This window comes from Symphodus melops (genome assembly GCF_947650265.1).
Source record: "Symphodus melops genome assembly, chromosome: 10".
Taxonomy (NCBI): domain Eukaryota; kingdom Metazoa; phylum Chordata; class Actinopteri; order Labriformes; family Labridae; genus Symphodus; species Symphodus melops.
Window position 1 is genome coordinate 21,241,113 of NC_136700.1, and position 6,351 is coordinate 21,247,463.

A 6,351-nucleotide genomic window follows, 5' to 3' on the forward strand; every position below is an offset into this window, starting at 1 on the left:
GTTCTGGCATGCTTTGCTCTGTTACTACCTCCGTCCCATAAGAATTTGGGACCTGTGAGCCAGTTCGAATTGGTGAGGTCAGATACCGTTAATCCACGCGAGGCGTGGTCAGCTGGGTTTTCTGCTGTGTCAATGTAGTACCATTGTTCTGGGTTTGTAGTTTGACGAATTCTTTGGACACGGTTGGCTACAAAAACATGAAATCTTTTGGCCTCATTGTTAATATAGCCTAGGACGACTTGTGAATCTGTCCAAAAGTATTCTTTGTCGACTTTGAGCTCTAGTTCTCTTTTTAGCATGCAGCTCACAGCAGCTGAGGTCACGGCCGCTGTCAGCTCTAACCTAGGAATAGTGACTATTCTGGTTGGTGCAACCCGTGCTTTACCCATGACTAAAGTGCAGTGTACTTGATGTTCACTCACCAATCTGAGGTATGAGCACTGGCCATACCCATGACTGCTTGCATCAGAGAAGTGGTGAAGTTCAACTCTCAGGACTTCACCGATGTTCGTGGGCTTGAAGCACCTAGGGATCTGAATCATTTTGAGATTTTCTAAATCTTTCATCCAACTCTCCCACCTTAGCTTCAGTTCAGTAGGTAGCGGATCATCCCACCCAATGCCTTTCTGACACATTTCCTGCAACACTCTCTTTCCTTCTAAAATGAAAGGGGCAAGGAAACCCAAGGGATCGTAGAGAGATGCTACAACAGAGAGAACGCCACGGCGTGTCATTGGTTTCTCATCGAGTGTCACTTGGAAGAAGAAGCTGTCATTTTCTATGTTCCATCTGATACCTAGTACTCGCTGCACTGGAAGCTCAGTGTAGTTGAGGTCAATGTCCTTTATCTCAGCTGCACGTTCTGTTACATCAATTTAGTCTAGAACGTCTCTGCTGTTGGAAAGAAATTTGTGGAGGTGCAGCTTCCCTCTGGCACATAAAGCTTGAGCCTCCTTTACAAGCTCAATTGCCTCTCTAACAGTTTCCACACTTGCGAGGCCATCATCCACATAAAAATGCCTTTTGACAAAGTTAGCTGCCAACGGGTACACTTTCTCATTTTCATTGGCCAGATACTTCATGCCATAATTAGCGCAGCCTGGGGAGGAGGATGCCCCGAAAAGGTGGACTTTCATGCGGTATTCTGCGGGCTCTAAGTCTGTGTTCCCATTTTCCCACCAGAGAAACCTTAAATAGTCTCTGTCTGCTGCGCTGACGTGGAACCTATGAAACATCTTCTCTACATCACACATAACTGCAATAGGGTGCTCACGGAAACGGCATAACACTCCTGTCAGGCCATTTGTGAGATCAGGCCCCGTCAACAAGTGATCGTTTAAAGCTGTCCCTTCAAATTTTGCAGAGCAGTCAAATACCACCCTTATCTTGTCTGGCTTTCGAGGGTGGTAGACGCCTTGGTGTGGTATATACCAGACATTTCCTTTTGTTGACTCTGAGTCTGCTTTTTCAGCATCACCGTCTCTGAGAACTCCTTCCATGAACTTGACATAGTCATTTTTAAACTTCGGATCTTTGTTAAGTTTCCTTTTGAGGTGCTTTAAATGGACTAGAGCAAGACTTTTGTTGTTTGGGAGCTGGGGGCGTGCTTTAAAGGGAAGAGGCATTTCAAGATGACCATGCTCATTTTGATGAATTTCTTCTTTGAGGATTTGGAGGAACCGGATATCCTCTTGTGATATATCACTGTCACTTGTTTTGGTGTCTGCAAAATCTGACTCCAGTACCTTAATAATGGCAGATGGAGTTATGGGGGGTATCTCTTTCACAGTCACACGATGACATAGGCCAGTTACATCCCTTGCATTGATAGACCGTGGTGCCCCTCCTACGATACTCCATCCTAGGTCTGTTTTAACAGCATAGGGCTCGTTGTCATTTCCTGTGATGACCTCTCTGGGAGCTAGGGCTCTGGAGCAATCATAGCCTATCAACAGTCCAACTGTACAGTCCATTAAAGGAGGAATTTCTTGAGCAATGTTTGCAAGATGCTTCCATTTGCTGGCTGTATGACAGGTAGGAATGTGCGTGAGCTCGAGTGGAATAAAGTCTCTTGTGTAAGCTGGAGGTAGGTCAATGCGCGTACTGGAGAAGAATCCTCTGACTTTAAGTCCTTGTGCTCTTTGACTCTTCACAATACTGTCTCTTTTGACCATGGTTGCGAGCTTTAGTTTTACTGGCTCTGAGACTACCTGCAGCCTTTCACACACTTCCTGATCAACAAACGTGTGGGTGCTTTGTGTGTCTAATAAAGCATACACCAAGGTTTCAGTGTCGGGAGAATTAGTTGTTGAAACCCACACTGGCACAATCATTGAGGTGCTCCCATTCTCTCCTTCCACTGAGCAAGAGAGTGCGGACACATTTTCTTCTGCCTTGCTTTGTGCAGGTTCGTCTCTTGGAGAGCGGTCGTCGTGCAGGGGAGTTGGGTGGCTCCTTCTGCAGATGCTGCAAGTAGCTCTGTTCTTACAGTCTTTTGAGTTATGACCTTTCCTTAGGCATGCAAAACACAGTTTGTTTTCATGGACATATTTTTTCTTATCATCTGCAGACATGTCAGTTAACCTTGGACACTTATGTATGGTGTGGTTTTCTCCACAGCAAGTACACTTGATTGTGCTTGAGTTCTGTGGTGGTAGGTCTCTTTTCCTTTTCTCATCAATGACTCTTGGCATGGTTTCCTCTACGTTGAGCTTAGTTGCGAAGGTTGAGGCGTCTGAAGCTCTTACATTGGTGACAAAGGCGTTTGCTTTTGTGCGTTTTGTTTCTCTTACTGGTATTTCTGCAGGTGTCTTTAAAGCGTGTAAAGATGACACTGGATTACAAGCTATGCGCGCCTCTTTAGAGATAAAGGCAGTGAAGTCTTTGAAGCTTGGGTAATCCTTGCCTTCATCCAGCTGTGCTGTTACATATCGATTCCACCTGGACGTTATCCAATCTGGAAGTTTGACCAATAGCTTCTGGTTCTCCTCACAATCATCTAGCACTTGTAGACCCTTTATATATGGCATTGCATCGCTACATGTTTGAAGGAAATCACTGAATTCTCTCAATTTGACATACTCTTTACCACCAATTTTCGGCCATTTGTTGAGTTTCTCTCTAAAGGCGCGTTGCACTACAAATGAATGTCCATATCTTGAGTTTAGCCTATCCCATGCTTGCTTATAGGCTTCTTCATCTTTGCGATAGAAGCTGCCTTCGAGAGTAGATTTAGCCTCTCCTGCTATGTATTTTTGCAGGTAAAATAGTCTTTCTGCAGGGTTTGAGCATCTCCCCTCTATAAGAGCCTTAAAGCTTGTGCTCCACTCTATAAACTTTAAAGGGTCACCATAAAACAAAGTAGGCTCTGGAACTGGTAACCTAGTGAGAGCTATTGACTCTTGAACTGCTTGCACAATGGCTGACTCACTTTTTGTGACTGGCTGATCATCACATTCAATGTAAGAGTCAGATAGGGAAGAATTCACTTTGCTGTGTACAACTCTTTCACTTTTTTCCTTAATCTCTTCTTCAGTGTAGACTTTCAGTTTTGCTTGCATCACTTCGATATCTCTTTGATTTTCAAGTTTTTTCAGTTGCTGACGTTGAGCTTCGATAGTTTCTTCCATTTCTATTTCAGCTTTCTTTGCAGCTAGTTGAGCAGCTGTCTCTGCTCTCTTGTTTGAGATGCTAGGTGAGTCTGAAAGACGGTCAGAACGAGGGTTGCTTGCAATTACTCGGCTGGCAGTAGATCCATATATTGATCTGGCATATTCATTCTCAAGGAGCATGCGTAATCTTGCTTTTTCTGCGACAGCATTAAACTCACTTTCTTCTTCTGTTAGCCGTACTCTCATTAACCGCAACAAGTCCAACGTTACAGCAGAGCATGCATCAACTTTTCTCCTGATTTCTTGACATGGGACTATTTGTTTTCTTATATTGTCATAAATTTCCTTCAAGTCAGAATCTAGTATTTCAACATCATCCATCATGCTGTATAAGTCTTTTTCTGGACATGCTTCCTTTAATCTTGTGCGAATGTCTCTTACTTTAATTTTCCACTTGTCGTAGAGTGATTGGAACTTTCTTTCCCTTTGAGCTAACTCTTGCTCTTTCAGTTCCTGCATTTTGGGAGTAAAATGTCTTTCACGGGAGGATTTCCTTATTTCTGTTTCAGAGTGATCAGTTACGGCATACTTTCCATTTTCTTTTGGTCTTACATCTGCCTCTTTACAGACCTCTCTTTGTTCTTGAAGCTCAATCTCGATTTGATCATCATTTTGTAACAAGGGGTTATCATAGGAAGTCATTTTGTTACTTATTTGAGTCTTTAATTATCCATCAGTAGCTGAGGCCTTATGCAGTTTTCTCAATCTGACCTTGGGTTGCGCATTTCGACTTGGTCTTGCTCTGAAGCGTGTAGCTTGCTGCAGGATGCGAAGAACTCTGGCGCCACCTTGTGGATACAGGACGAGGCAGCCTCAGTGTGATGGATCAGGTCACGTTTTCACTGTGGCTACTCTGGCCAGCTCAAAAAAGGACTTCACGTTTCGACTGATGTCCACAGACGTTTATTTATCTTCTTTATATCTTTGAAGTCAAGGAACACCGTGAAAACTAAAATAAAAAAGACAAATACCGTTTTAAACTCTTCATGTCATTATTTACATAAATTACAAATTCAGTTAAACAAAGCACTACAAAATAAAACTTTACCGTGTGCGCCTGTATGACCAGCAGTAGCGTAGGAATCGTTGTTGTCTTATTTCACTGTTTTTTACGACCTTATTACCCTTTTTTCTGATTCCGTTCCTTTAGTTTCTCTCGTCTTCTCCCGCTGTCCTTTACACATTTCCGCTTCTCGTCATATCCGCTCAAGGTATTTTCTTGCAAAAACTACTAAACATATAAAACAAACTAAACATAAACTATGATGCCACGCTATTTACCCAGACAACTGTGCACTTATCAAAAAGATAAAATAAAACGGAAAGAAATCTCGCACTTGTCGTCATGGCAACCCATACACAACTCTGTAGCGCCAGCTACAATCATTAAAAACTCTGATAAGAGCTGATTCAGTGCTGTGCAGGGGTTTAAAACCGGATTGGAAAACCTCTAAAATATTATTCTGCTCCTCCAGAAATGCCATCAATTGAACGTGAACTACCTTTTCTAGGGTTTTAGAAAGAAAAGGCAGTTTGGAGATCGGCCTAAAGTTAACAAGAACTGCAGGATCCAGACCAGGTTTTTTAATCAGAGGTTGTACTACTGCATGTTTAAACAGTTCAGGGACAACACCTGAGGACAGACTGCTATTAATGACTGCAGTAACAGATGGTCCTACAGTGGGGAAAACTTCTTTAAGTAGCCGAGGAGGAAGAGGATCATTTGGGGAACCTGAGGGTTTCAACTGACCAACAATTTCCTGTAAGGAAGTCAAAGTCACAGGCTCAAACTGGTCAAAGACAGCAGAGCAAGGGACGGAGATTGAAGGGTCATAAGCAGGGACTGAGATTTGAGCCCTAGCACAAGCGACTTTATCAATAAAAAAGTGAAGAAAGTTTTCACAGACAGCAGGAGAGGCTTCCATGCCAACAGTCTGTGGGGCATTAAGAATCCTGTCAATAGTGCTAAACAAAACACGACGCTTGTGACAGTTTGACAGAATAATATCTGAGATCACGTCTGTTGTCACTTCCTGCATGGGTCCATACCATGTCCATACATCGCAGTCACCTCTAAAGTGATAGGTTGTTAAAAGAAATGTTGCTTCTCCTTGTGTTGCCAATCGCCCTTGAAAATAAAGACGTTTTAGATGTAAGCACTTATAAGCACATGTACACATCTAGAAGAGAAAAAAACGTGATGTTCTGCGATACAGCAAGACGATATTATTAATACGGCAGATTCCTTTTACAAAAATCAATAGTTAATAAAACAGAACTACGACTTTTCTATATTAATTCCTATCAAAAGCTCCCATAAATTCACGTCATAATGAAGGAAACTGGAAGATCCAACAACAGGCAAACGGATTGTAAAAGTTGATATTTCATTGCCATTAATTAAAATTATTTTCGGGAATTGACACCGAACTACTCATGTAGTATTGGAAAATACAAATAAGGTCTGACATTGATGTTGTTAAGATAAAAATAGCCTGATGAGGAAAACATAAGAAATGATTGACACATTTTTAAACAGAGTCTGGCTTGTTTAGTTTTTTTTTTAGGGTACAAAGCTTACCCTGCACACACAGTACAAAAAAGAGCCACCACAAATACGATCTGTACTTGACCATCTTCCTTGACCTGTCTATTCAAAGCTATGTGTGTAGTAAAAAAT

The 6,351-nt window shown here is 42.2% G+C and overlaps 1 long non-coding RNA gene across 1 annotated transcript; it reads right to left on the reverse strand.

Annotated features, from left to right (window-relative positions):
• Positions 1-4,558: 4,558 nt before the first annotated feature.
• LOC306831090 lies at positions 4,559-5,048 on the reverse strand. The gene is made up of 2 exons (XR_013780056.1): positions 4,720-5,048; positions 4,559-4,620 (listed from the first exon to the last, which is right to left on the reverse strand). It is a non-coding gene; the product is annotated as an uncharacterized lncRNA (long non-coding RNA).
• Between the last annotated feature and the right edge of the window lie 1,303 nt (positions 5,049-6,351).